The sequence below is a fragment of the Neodiprion fabricii genome, chromosome 5, assembly GCF_021155785.1.
Source record: "Neodiprion fabricii isolate iyNeoFabr1 chromosome 5, iyNeoFabr1.1, whole genome shotgun sequence".
Classification (NCBI taxonomy): Eukaryota; Metazoa; Arthropoda; class Insecta; order Hymenoptera; family Diprionidae; genus Neodiprion; species Neodiprion fabricii.
Window position 1 is genome coordinate 19,324,262 of NC_060243.1, and position 13,517 is coordinate 19,337,778.

Here is a 13,517-nt window from a genome sequence, read left to right on the forward strand (position 1 = left end):
TTTTCTGCATTATTTCGATTTCCTATCTGCGCCGTAGAAGCCGAGCTTTTCAGTTACTCGTTCATTTCACTGAGTATAAATATTATCTAAATTCCTGGAGCCGAAATTCGACCAGTCGCACGATTTTCGAGAAAAGAGCAGAAAGTTGAGATGTAATGGAACACCTATGGAAAGCGGTTGCAAATACAGGAAGTGAATCATCAAAGTACTGAACATAAAGCGCAAGAAAAGAAAAATGAAAAAGAATGAAAATATGTCGCATGCAATGTACCAGCAGAAACGAGAAGTTACTCTTATTATACTATATGGGTTACATGGGTCCGCATTTCAGCGCTGGTGCGGGCAATCACGGGTCCTTTATCCTTGCGGTGATGGGCCTGCAACTTTTCAGGCATTGCCCTATCCAAAAATCCTCACCGCTTGTCCAGCGGCTGCTTTCAACGTGTTGCTCTACCGCGGAATGTTTCTTTTTCCTTGTTCTTCTCTCCTTTCACTCCTGATGTTTCATTCTGCTTTTTCTTTTCACCCTCTTTCGCCATCTGTCTTTGTAAGCTCAACTCAGAAGTTAAGCTGACCGGTTTAGTGCTTGAAAATCTCCGGTTTAAGGTTGATGTAATGTTTTTCACACTCTCCGCATACTGAGCTTTATTTCAAAGGTCGAAACAAAAAAAGCAAAACTTCAGAAAGAAAATAAAACTGATAACAATATACTGATATACTTTAATTGTTGAGGGTGAATTATCGTTAGAATAATTTGTGAGCTCTGAAAATTTTTCCTCTGATCTCTTCCCGTTCGCTTCTTATTTTGTTCACCTTGTTCAGACTTCTTACTCCCTCTGCCGTTTTTACAACGCTGACTCACCTGTTAAGGCAGAGTTAAATGATTCAACCCTCAAAAATATAAGTTGAGGGTACTGTGATTTTTTTTGAATTACCCTATCGTGAGCTTCTCTTCAAATTTCGGAAGAATTTTCTTTTCAATTCTCTCAAGTAGGAATGAAATGGCAACACAACACTTGATAATTTTAACCATTGTAGGTGAAGTATTATTGCTGAGATTTCAGGTATTGAAAATTTCGGAAATCAATTAGTTTAGCATCATGAGGCTTACGCCAAATGGTCTGTGAAGATATATTATATGCATTACGTGGCTTTCAGACCACTTTATTGATAATTTTATGACCAGGGTCATGAATCGACTCAGTGGCGCCGAGTGAATGGAAATAAGGTACTTAAGAATGCGGGTAAGTGAGCGTTAAATCTAAAATCCGAGATAACTTCACATAAATATAAATATTATCGCAGCAAAACGTGTGTAAGAGATGTTTATTGTTGCACGGTGAATTCAGCCTGACCTGAAAAATGTTATCCAGAAACTATCTAAAAAGATTTTTCTTACACACCCGGGAAACTGGAAGACTAGGGGAGGAAAAAAGGAAGAAGAGGGTGAAAAGTCTGAATCAATTATGGGAGACAACAAATCACTATCTCTTAATATTATATCACGTGTAACGTATGCGTATATACACACATTCATATGTATGTGGGCTGTAAGAGAAATTGTCTATGAGCAGAATAAAAATTTTTTCGTAATTTTTGGTTTCTCGTTGTTTGGAATGATAGTTTGCTTTATTCACTGATCTAAAAGAATCTGGATTCAATTATTTTCTTTATTTATTTAATTTTTTATTTTTTTTCTACTGTTTTCCATTTTTGTTCTGCTCTTTACTAACGTTCACACTAGAACTCCCTGTTACCTCAGGGATCTCTTCACCAAACGCGACCCTGCTGCTTCAGGCTCTGACAGGCTGGTGAGGATATTTTCTCATCCCTCACTTCGTCACGGAGTCTTAAAAGAAATGTTTTTCGGTAGCTGGATTGTATTTTTGGCACTCGCTCTCCTCCAGCCTGAAAGTAATCTCTTCCTGCTCTGACTTCGAAAATGCCTCACGGTGTCACCTCTTGGAGAGTAGCTAGATCGCGATCGGCTTACTGTGACCGTAGTCTAAGCTTCATATTTATTTTATAACCATTATTCTGAGATGTCTAAATTTGTCTATTAGGTCGTTCCTCTTTAGCACTATGTCACTCGGAACCCTATACTTGCTCAGGTAGTCTATAAGTAGCCCTAAGAACTCTCTGTATTTTTCTTGTATCCATCGTCCAACATTGTTATGGACATAATAAATCTATATTCTATTCTATTCTATTTTTACTGGATTCGACGGATGGCCGTGGGCATGAATTGCAACGCAAAAAAAGACAATGATGAAGAAAGTCCCGTTTATTTTCACACATGATGAAGAAGGTTTAAAAGATTGATACACTTGAGTTAACATTGTGGGACGCCTCATTTACTTGATGCTATTCCACCGGGTGCCTTCAGATTTGCCGTCCCATTGAGGGAAAATTCTGGTGAAATTTTTGCTAAAAAATACTTTTTTAATACCGAACTGCTTAAAAAACAGTCATGCGAGAAAATCATTCCGCCAATTTTTAGATTACGGCAGTATGGGCTTCGGAGAAAAATTTCAACCTCCTGCGATGAAATGTTTTTTCCTAATATCACCAACAAAAATTCCTTTCGCATTTTTAGAAATCTAGATGATGTGTTCGATCATGGGAAACGTTAATAATACGGGACAAATTTTTCCACCTGCCGGTTTGGCCAGCCTAGCTACCCGTAATCCAAAAATGGCAAAAGGTGCATTGTTCAGCAAGAACTGAATTACAGTAATATTAAGGAAAATCACATTTCTCTGCCTGGCTCTCCTCTCATTAAGCTCAGAAAGAATGAATTTCTCAAGGAAGACAACTGCCATCTCCTCTTTCCTAGAGCAACCACTACGACGTTAACAATATTGTTAACACGTATACTTACGTCTTCGATCGTCTTAGACAAGATATCATCGAGATCGTCCATTTTACCCTCTAATCGGGTGGCGTACTCATCAAGTTGCATTTTAATGTTTTCCCACATACGACTAAAAACATTATCGCCAATCTTATCACTATCCTCCTGAGTATTTAGCCGCTTTATCCAGGCCGTTAATATGTAGAGCGCTTAGTCGGACAGCAGCCGTATTTAACTTCACCGGCTCTATCACCTATATTACAGATAGGAGCTCGAAAACAACGCACCAAAATAATAGCAAGGTAGTTATTACTCTCCGTAAATAACAGGTGTTGCCAAATTCCAGTTCAAGGTAAAGTCGCACTGCACAAATCTTCACTACGAAGTGCGCTAGGTACAACAAAACCGAAATTTAACCGTCAAATGAAAAGCAAGAGCATACTCCACAAATGTATATTATAACGGTCAACTGACCGGTTAACCAGCGCAGTCAGCGACACGTCCGTGATCGAAGATACCCGACGATTGACGGACGCTCCCGAGACCATCGACAACAAGTACGGCGGTCTAGATGACAAAGACAGCGAAGTGCGAGGACGAACTCAGCCGAAGGTGGTCACGAAAACGACCGACTGACCGACCGAAGTTATACGTGACGCGGCGTTGCAACTGACTACTAGCGATTTCAGCATAAATACGTGAAGGAAAGCGCTCCATGACTCTAACCTTTCGATTCATGGATTTGAAATGTTTTAAGCTCTCGCTATTTAAAATCATAGGTACATCAGAGTAGAATATCTTTAATACTCTCGATTCCGAACTTTGGACAATTTAAAGAGCAAGTGTTCAAATTAACTTCGATACTTATTCGCATTTGAAGTATTGAAAATTTAGTATCAGAACCGACCAGTTCTGTTATTTCGATTTTATTTTTCATCGATTTTATATCGGAATTATTGATTTAATTTTGTAACGGATTTTCTATCTCAGTAAAACTAAGTTTTATTGCAATCTGTTTTTGCTTGTTCGGCAACGTCATATTGTTCCATATTTCGATCAGGATAACAGACGGTAACAGTGAACCGTGCAAAGTGGAACGGCACTGTTAATTCGCCTTACTCTGAGGGGGAAGGCGGCAATAGTGTAAAAACCCGAGTCCGTGCATAGCGATAGGAGGGAGCACTGGATTAAAAACCCTGTGTTTTCGAAAAAGGGAGTACTGGCTTAAAAAACTCTTATCTCTAAAAGGGGAGCTCTAGCTAACCACCCGACTCTGTAAAACGAAACAGTTAGATGGAACAGGGAGTTTTCGGATCGGCAAACCCAATCCTTATGTTTCCACACGTGAGAGGGGTCCATTTATTCTATTACTATCGTCTCTTATCATACAAGCAAATAAGCTTCAAAAATCCCGCACAAGTTACAATTTATCAGCGAGAAATAAATGTCTACAGAGGAATGGGATCCCCGGTTTAAGTCAATAGACTACAAAATTTCAGACATGCACGCCAATCGTGATGTTTCAATATATATGATTAGTTTTGTAGTGGTTTCAAACAGTATATTTATAGTAGTAAAATTAATTAGTTTTCAAGAAATTCGTGGTAATTTCATACTGCAAGACTAAATTTTTGTTCTAATGGCATCAATTTATGCTATAGCATGTTACGTCCCAGCCGATACCTCTGTGCATCGTAAACTTACCAAGAGAGCTTCACATGTTTACACCGGAGCTTTAAGATCCATATCGATCTATACACAGTTATCATCTCAGTATGCAATGATCTTGCAGCGACAATCTGCATACAACGTATGATCCGTTTTTTCTTGGATGCGAGCTTAGATTTGTTTAATGATATGCAGCATATATAATTTTCACATTTATCTTTGTATCTTTAATTTCTACCGACGTATAGACTTGATGGTCTACAATCGAAACTCAGATAACTCAGGTTTACAAACCTCGCTTACCAAACTCGAAGAACCTGAGAAGAAAAAGGATGGCCACTTCACAAAGTCACGTTCCCCGAACTCAGAAACGTATTCTTACAACCAAGTATCTCGTAAGCTCTGCGCGGATTGGCCTCTTCAAGACCAATCGACTTGTACCAACGTAGCCTAAGACTAGTCAGGAGTCTTTTCAAAACTCTCACTATTGAAAATCCTTTTCAAACCAAACTGTTGCAAGGAACAGAATCATTTTAGGTACCAGACAAAGCAGAGTGAATTAAACTCAGAACCTATAATAGAATCGCGTTTCGCGCACGCTTAATATGCCATCTCTTTTTGTGCAAATTTTCTACTTCAATCGCTGCTGACAAAAAACGACAAGAATAAGTTGGTATCGGGTGAAAAATTCCTGCAGGAGGATGAAGGTGTTTCGAATTTATCACCTGCTGCATTTATCTGTAAACAATTGAGTGCTGACAACGCCGAAATAAAACTCGACACGCACGAATACAATATTTTGTATATGGATAATGAACAAAATTTACACTCTGGTTAGGAGGCATAGAGCCTTGAAGACTAAAAAAATGTACTTAGTTGTTACAGTGTTTGGAAAAAAAATGTTTGATGGATATCGATTTCAGTGAAGTTGTGCAGCAGCGAAGCTTTCGTACGACTGTTTCCTCCCGACTTCTGTATAAGAAATGTCGGTTACCTGAGCTTTTTCAGAAATTGGCCGGCATATTTAAACCCATATGATTATTGGCACGGCATTCAAAGAATTTGAAATAACAGTATCAACAACTTTCATAAGCCGCGATATGCGATCCTGCCTCTGATTTTTTAAAAAAAGCTCGCAGTATAGCTGAGCTTTCTACGCCGCGTCGAAACAGTATGTTTTCGTTTTCTTGTATACATTTTTTCCTCCTAATATTCTTCTCGCCTTTACTCGTTGTTGCAAAATCGATCCTAGGAAACTACAAGCCTCCGTTTCCGCAACGGCACCAGCTGGCCAGCTTAAAGCTATAACATCGCGGAGCTGTATAAACGCGATGCTAGTGGCGGGTTATAATTTATTTTAATAGCACCTCTCGCCCGCCCATTTCCTGAGCAATGCGCGTGTTGTTACACATTAATAAACGCCACAGCCGTAATATCCAGCTATATCAACCGTTTACCCGCATATGTATAAGCGATTGAGTTCGCGAAGATAGTACATACCTTCATACATAGACAAATATATATATATATACATATATATATACATATATATAATATACACATTTACACACACATGCACATGGAAGTTTTGAATCTGTTTTTTGACACACCCTAATATACATACAGCCGGTTATGTCATCTGAAATACTGCATAGAGTCCATAGGTATAAGGCATTCCATGAATACTGGGTCAACTGACAATTCAAGTTTTTTTTTATATCATTTATCGTAATACTTTTCAAATCAGGATTCATCCCAAAATAAATGTATGGCAAAATGTATTTGGTGGATTATTGTTATACTGAGATTACGTATTAAAATATCTCCGAATGAAATTGACCGCAGGAATGAAAAAAAATCTCTTTCACTTTTGGAAAGTACTAAAAATAATCGGCACTTCCTTCCACAACGGACTTTTTAAAATTTGCAAGAATATAGAATATTCTCAAAATTGGCGAATGAAAATTTCATTGATGATTATCGGTCTCACCAGTTTCAAGTTAAATTCAAAACAAAATCATCTGAATCGAGGGCGTAATTGTAACACTTTTTCGAAGCTCAAAAAATTCGCAAATAAATCATAAAACAACTAGAAACCTGAATACAAGAGCGTTTTGAAATTATTCAAATATTATGGAAACAAAGACACATGGAATCTGATATCTTCACGATCTGAGTTCTGACAAAATGTTCATCGAATCCGGACGGATTGACCCATATATGTTACATCCGTACATTTAGCACGAATGTCGAACCTCCGTTGATTTTTAGCAATCATAAATCCAGTTTCTGTTTCTTCTTAATCCATTAAAATAATCCATTGAAAAAATGTTCTATCGGTCGGTATATTTTCCGTTATTGTAATAAGTCATAGACCATTTTTTCATTGTCAGAGGGAGAAGGAGAAAAGCATAAAAAGTTGATTAATGCGGTGTCGTTTGCTTTTTCTCTTTCCATTTTTAATTTTGTTCCTCAAGCAGAAAAAAAGAGGTAAAAATATTCGCCCTCCGACCAATCACGAGTGATGCAGTTTGACTATTTAGTTATCGGTTGAAAAAACAGTTTCATCAGTTCCTCCCGGGTTGAACCAGAGTCGAGGGAGCAGCAGAGGTCATTTTCTTCCTCGAACCGCAATCACCTGCCCGGTTGAGTGTTTAATGAAAAAGTCACGGTGCAAACAGTTGTCTCGGATTTTTCTTTCGCTCCGCCGTGTGGCTGCTACTTGACCTTTTTCATTGGTTAATTTTCCCGGTCCTAGCGAAAAGAATTTCCGTGGAAATTGTGAGAAAGAAGAGAGTGAATCGTAACGGCATCTCGGAATCCGAGGAGGGAGCATAAATTCACTAGTTGTATAGCATTAGATTACAGCAAGGCACCGTTTTAACCTGCTGGTCCACCTACGTTTCTATTTCCGTTCAGAAAAGTGTTAAAGAAAAAGAGAGAAGACGAAGAAAAATGAGGAAGAGAAAGAGGAGAGAAAAGGAACCGCTGGTTTAACGACACGGATGAAAGTAATCGTCGGGATGCAGTAAAACGGACTAAAAGAAATAATCAAGCGAATCGTATATTCAACTGCACCGGTGAGTTCGGATACATATATTTTTTATCAAGTTGGTAACTCAACGTGAAAAATGGTAAGATGCGTTTGATACCCAGCGTTAATATATTGAGAAAACGTATCAAATTTTCCGCACAAAAATCTTCAGATATGAGCATAACTAATAAGATCAAATTTTGCCCAATCTGTTGTTTTGTACAAATTTGATGCCACATTCGGCCATTCATAAATCGATGGGAGCTGACTGAATTTTGGATCTGAATTGACAAATTCAGATCGAGTTACATATAGTTAGACATAATTGTATAGTTAGACATTGCCAATTCTGAGGATAGATTTCATTGAGCTTAGTTTGATCTGTTCAGATCTGGTCGTACAAATGGGTCCGACCAATTTAATTCCAGATCTGACTATTTATGGACAGATTAATTCAGATTTATCATTGAATCTAAATGGATTGAATTCAGATCATGTCAGATATGGCTTTGGATCTGAATATATTTAACAATAAGTGTATCTTATTTCTTATTTGGCGATTCTTACACGTCAAATATTCAGGCAATGTATATGATTTGTTGGATTCAGTCATATGGCAGAAAGTAAGATGTAAGAAATATAGCGTGCGCGAATACCCCATAATGTAAAGATTGTGTTCCTAAAATTTGAAACATCTTAATATCTGAGTATAATAATTTATACACACGGTCAGATCATCGAGTATCTTTAGATGTACAGCAAATAATCTCACCATGCATATTAACGTTGAAGAAAATTAAGATGATTATTGATAGATTTCGCTCTAATATTCAGATGATAAAATCTTATTACATCCAATAACGAAGAGACAAATTTTGATTTGTAATATATCCTTCATATCGAAACGATGAAGTCTATCTGGTTATGTAAGATCTTGTCTAAAATTCTCCTCGGTTTCTTGGGGGGTACGATCGCCACAGACCGACTCTGAACGTTTATATCTAATGGTCAAGTTCAATCCTGGGTCAAGTAACTGGGAAAACAGGCTTAAAGTATTTTGTCGAGCTTTGAGCGATGGTTCAAAACTCAAGTAGATATCGCCACTGTTGAACCAGCTGTTACGAGCGCGCAAAAGAGTTGAATTATCTTGGTCTGCGAAAAAGTAATTTCAGGTTACAAGTTTAGGCAAAAGTTATCCGATTTCATTCCTTTTTCAGAACGAAGAAAGTTGGAACTGGAACAATTGAAATTCAATCGTATATTTAGTGTTTTGATTGTTTGCGTTTAAAGTCTTCATCCGCGCTGAAACTTTACCTTGGCGTGTTCGTTCACGATCTAAAAATATACTCATGGTACCGATTTCGACCCCGGATCTGACTTCAAGAGTTCATTCGTATTCAATTTATATCTTCAAGTATACCTGGATTTCTTATATATTTATTTGAGCTCATGTTTCCAACGTTCTGTGTTTTTTTTTTTTAACGGAATTTACTTTCAAATTTTTGTGAATGCTTCAAGTGAATTTGAATTGCACTGAAATTACATTTTGAAATGTTTCTAATTTGTATTAAAAGTATTCACCCATGGTCAAAGTATACATTAAAGTGTTTTTCCCCCCGCTGATAAAGTGTTTATTTTGGTTTCAACTAATGCTTCAAAACGTTCGTTTATTTTGTATTATAGTTTATTTTGTCCATACTTCCAAGTGTTCGTTAGTGCTTGAACGTTCCCTTATTCTCAAATTCTATCGTTAAGAGGTTTTGACTATTCATAGTGTTGATTTCTCTTCAGTTTGTATTTCGAATTGTTTATTCGATTCCCACGAATGTTTTCAAGATAAAACGAACACTAAAGGTTTAACTTACAATTAATAAGTACCTATTCATCGCAAATTCAGTGTGTTTGATTTTTGCTAAGAAATTTTATTCCGGCCGCACCAAATTACGAAATGCGAAACAGAACTCCAACAAGCATCAATTACGTAGACCTATCAAAGCAGAGATTCTGGTCGTTTTATTTATTCACTTGTTTCTTCCGCAGTGTTACGATTCGGGTGTCGCAATTAGCATAACAGGGAACAAAATGAAACTTGATAAATTTGCAACGAGTTCGAGAACGGGCTTGATACTAAAAAAGAAATGGGGGAAAGGGACAGAAAAAAAAAATGAATAAATAAATGAAAATTAAGAAGGGGAAAAACACTGTGAACAAACGAAGAAACAGACGGCGGTGAGGCAAGAATAGGCAGGGCACGTAGGAAGGAATCTGACAAGAGAAAATTAAGCTCTTTCCCAATCCCATTTGATCGCCCGTATGATAGAGATTTCGAAGAGAAAAAGCTCAGCCGTCGCGTCATTCGGCAGAGCTTTTCTGAAGCCAGTGTAAATTCGATATCAACTTAGTAACGCTATACAACGTCGCATGTTGTGTTTCCCTTTTGGACTAATCGAAGGTTTGTTAGCAGCAATAATGCTCGCCTGTGCCATTTCCGGTTGAAGGTGAGTCCGTAAACTTCACCCCGCCCAGTAAACATTTTGTTAATTTATGAGAATGAATTATTCATTCACGATAAGTAATTGAATTTGTCGATGCGAAAAAGGTTTCTTTTTTTTATTTCTAAAGGGATATAATTTTGTATATAAGTGGACTGCTAGAGAAGTGGGAAAAATTTTGAAATTTTATGCATCGACGAGAAATTATTTGATTCTATTGGGATTCGTTTTATCTAGAAGTCCGTGTATTAGTTTTCGTTTCCATCTATATATAAATATGTGTTTTTTTTTTTTTTTTTTTTACATCAGAATCAATTTATAGGAAGCAGTTTCATAGACAATAAGGATAATCCTTCTGTTCGGTGGAAAATTTTGCGGTGCGAGCAATATTTCGAAAACGATGATACAATTGACTTCAGAGACAATTTTTTAGAATAGTTTACTTTCTTTTTCGTGTTCCACACTTTTTTTTCCATCATCACATAAATCGAAAATTCGTGAATTCTGGATGGAAAATCGAATACCAACTCTAAACGGTCACCATTTTGTGGAAACGGATGAAAATGCATCAGCCAACAGCGAAGACTGTCAACTATTCGAAAATAGCACCTAAAAATTTGAAGTGAATCGTTAAAGTCTTTTTCGAGAATACGTGATTGCTGCTGAAAATATCATCCGGCAAAATGGTCGATATTATTCTCAATAACAACAATTATTATTCTCAAAAATTTCAAATCAAGAACAATATCAAAGTGGTGCTTGATCTACGTACTTTTGAATGTAACAAACCGCAATTCAATTGGATAAAAACTCGCCAACTTTTTCAGCCATTCACTCGTAATTGTACGTTATGTAGATTATACGACAAGTGTCTGCAATTTCCATAACTATATCAGTAATTTCTGCAGCTTGATAAATTTTGACACGTACCGAAATTTCCGGTCATTCGAGGCCCGAAACTGCAAGCGGATAATTTCAGGCCATTAGGCAGACAGGGCATGGTACTTGAGCAGAATGGTGCGTCCGCCATTCTTCAGGGTGAAAAATGGGCTTCTTGGGAAAGAGATACCTCGGAATATACGCTCGTGATAATTGATAACTCGGTACGCCGTGGCGGAGCTGTTATTGCTGAAACTCACATCAGCCGACTCGATAAATTTCGGCTTATATCGTACCTGCGATTTCCTCGTCCCACCTTTCGGCAGATGAATATTACGAAATGCGTTTGGTACGAAATCTTTCGCTTATCGCAAAAGCTGTCGATTTTATTTCACTTCGAATAATCGTTATCCACAATTCCGATGATCGAAATTATGTATCGCTCGATTGAGATAATTAATTATTGATAAAAATTTTGGGTATTTTGCAATTTAAGAAAATCTTCGTTACGTTTTTATGCGTCAATGCGAGAGATTTTTTTAATCTCATTCGTATCATTTTCATATCATTCGTAACATTTTCTATCAAACGTTTTGAATGGTTTCGAAAAAGCATGACTGAAACCAGTCGACATAATTTCTGGATCATAAACCTGCCTTACGTAACTGTTTCGAAAAATAGTTGAGACTAAAAAGAGAATATTTATTTTAAATTCATTCGAAGTGAAAACCATCTACACAAAATAAAGGAGAAACAGCGATAAGGTATCGAACTAAAAATTTGTAAATCACCGGCATTGTCTCCAAAATGGGAAGCAAAGAAGTGAAAAAAAAAAGAATTAATCGCGAATTAACTACTGAGAGAAAAAAAAAAAACCAGAGAAGGAAAACAATGTCTTGCTCAATTTCTGAACTTTGAATATCCGGCACCTGCATTTCTGCTATTTATCGAGTATTCTTCAAGTGTTGAACTGAAAATGAGTGAATAGCCTCAGCAGCAGTTTTCCGGAAAGACCAAGGGTGTAAAAAGAGAGGCGAGAAGTCCGTTTTGTGATTGAAATCATTTAGGCAAACATCCCCGGGGCTTTGGAGCCTCTCTCAGAGGGTTTATTTCCATCCTTGTTAACCCCGAAACGCGGCCACTTCCTCTCTTTTTCTCCAGACAAGTGGTTGAATTATGGATGTTGTGCGTTTCGGGGTTTGGAAAAGCACGAAAGAAAGGCAAAAGGTGGCGTGGCACGCCTCAATTCCAGAATCGTGTTTCATCCTGTCGTCCGTAAACCGTGAAGAATCCGTTTGCGGCCTGAAAGAAATATATATTGTTTGTCTGATTGGTTCTGTGTATAGAGTGTTCCACCTCGAATCGACGGATGCAAATCCCTCGGCGTATCTCTTTCGATACACCATTTTTCTCAATTTTGGTGTTACTCTCTCTCTCTCTCTCTCCGAAGAAACACTCTGCTATATTTCAGAATTTTTCTTCCACAACGTTTTCAAGCTATGAATTTTCCCAAGTTAAGAATCACATCGTCACGGTTGTCTTAAGAAACTCCACTCGAATTCTGTGACCCGAGACAAACATTTTTCGACCGAATTGAAAGTGGTAACATTGAGAAAAAATTCCTTTCATCAATTTAAAATTTTTTCCACAATACAGTGTCAATGAGACTGATATATGTGGATAAATGAATACTCCGATGTGAACAATCATATCAGAAAAAAAAAATAAAGAATAGGAATTAGACACTTTTAAATTTAATTCAGTTGTCTTTCTTAATGTTACCCAGCTATACGTCACCTTCTATCATTGAAAATCTGTTGCAACGAACAAAAAAAATTTAATCGTACGAAGAAATGTTTAATTGTTATTGTTTATTCTTTTCGAATATGATTCGTGTCGTCGGGATATTTATTTGTCGTCGTCTATGTGTATTAACCCGAAATGAATGCGGTATTGGGGGGGGGGGGGGGGGGGGGATTTAGACAGTCGAAAAAATGTCCAGCCGTTTTTGATTTTTTGGATAACGTTAATTATAAAATTCTTAACGTCTAGTGATCTGACACAAGTAAATAAGCACAGTCACAAAAAGAAGTATAACAGTTGAGCGCTCTTTTATTGCTCATTTGCTATCGCAATTTTACTTTCACTGTAATTCGCTCCGATTGCTCGATACCGGAATCATCAACGCAAGGAAAAAAAAAAAAAACAAAATGAAGTACGTTTGCTTTTATAATCCAGTCGGTTTAGAAAAAATTTCTTATCCAAACACACGCGTAATAAGATTTTCCAACCAAGAAGTTGGAATTTTTTAGTCGACAAAATCAATTCGACGGCTGGTAAAGAAAAAATAGATACCACAAAGTGGTAATAAAATTTGAAAAGACAAATGACATCAAGTACAACGAGTGACATAAAATCGCTGCATAATAATAGAAAGAAATCAAGTGAACTTGTTTCGAAGTTATGAAATCAACCATTTTTGAGAATCATGCTCAATTGGAATACAGATTAATAAATATTCAAAAACAATGTAGCCAAGCCACTTCGAAAATTGGATCCTGCAACTATTATTCACCGGTTATCTCACAAA

The 13,517-nt window shown here is 37.1% G+C and overlaps 1 protein-coding gene across 1 annotated transcript in view; it reads right to left on the minus strand.

The window, feature by feature from the left end:
- Positions 1-13,517, minus strand: part of LOC124184008 (alpha-1D adrenergic receptor) — a 134,527-nt gene that overhangs the window by 75,743 nt on the left and 45,267 nt on the right. The window lies entirely within an intron of this gene.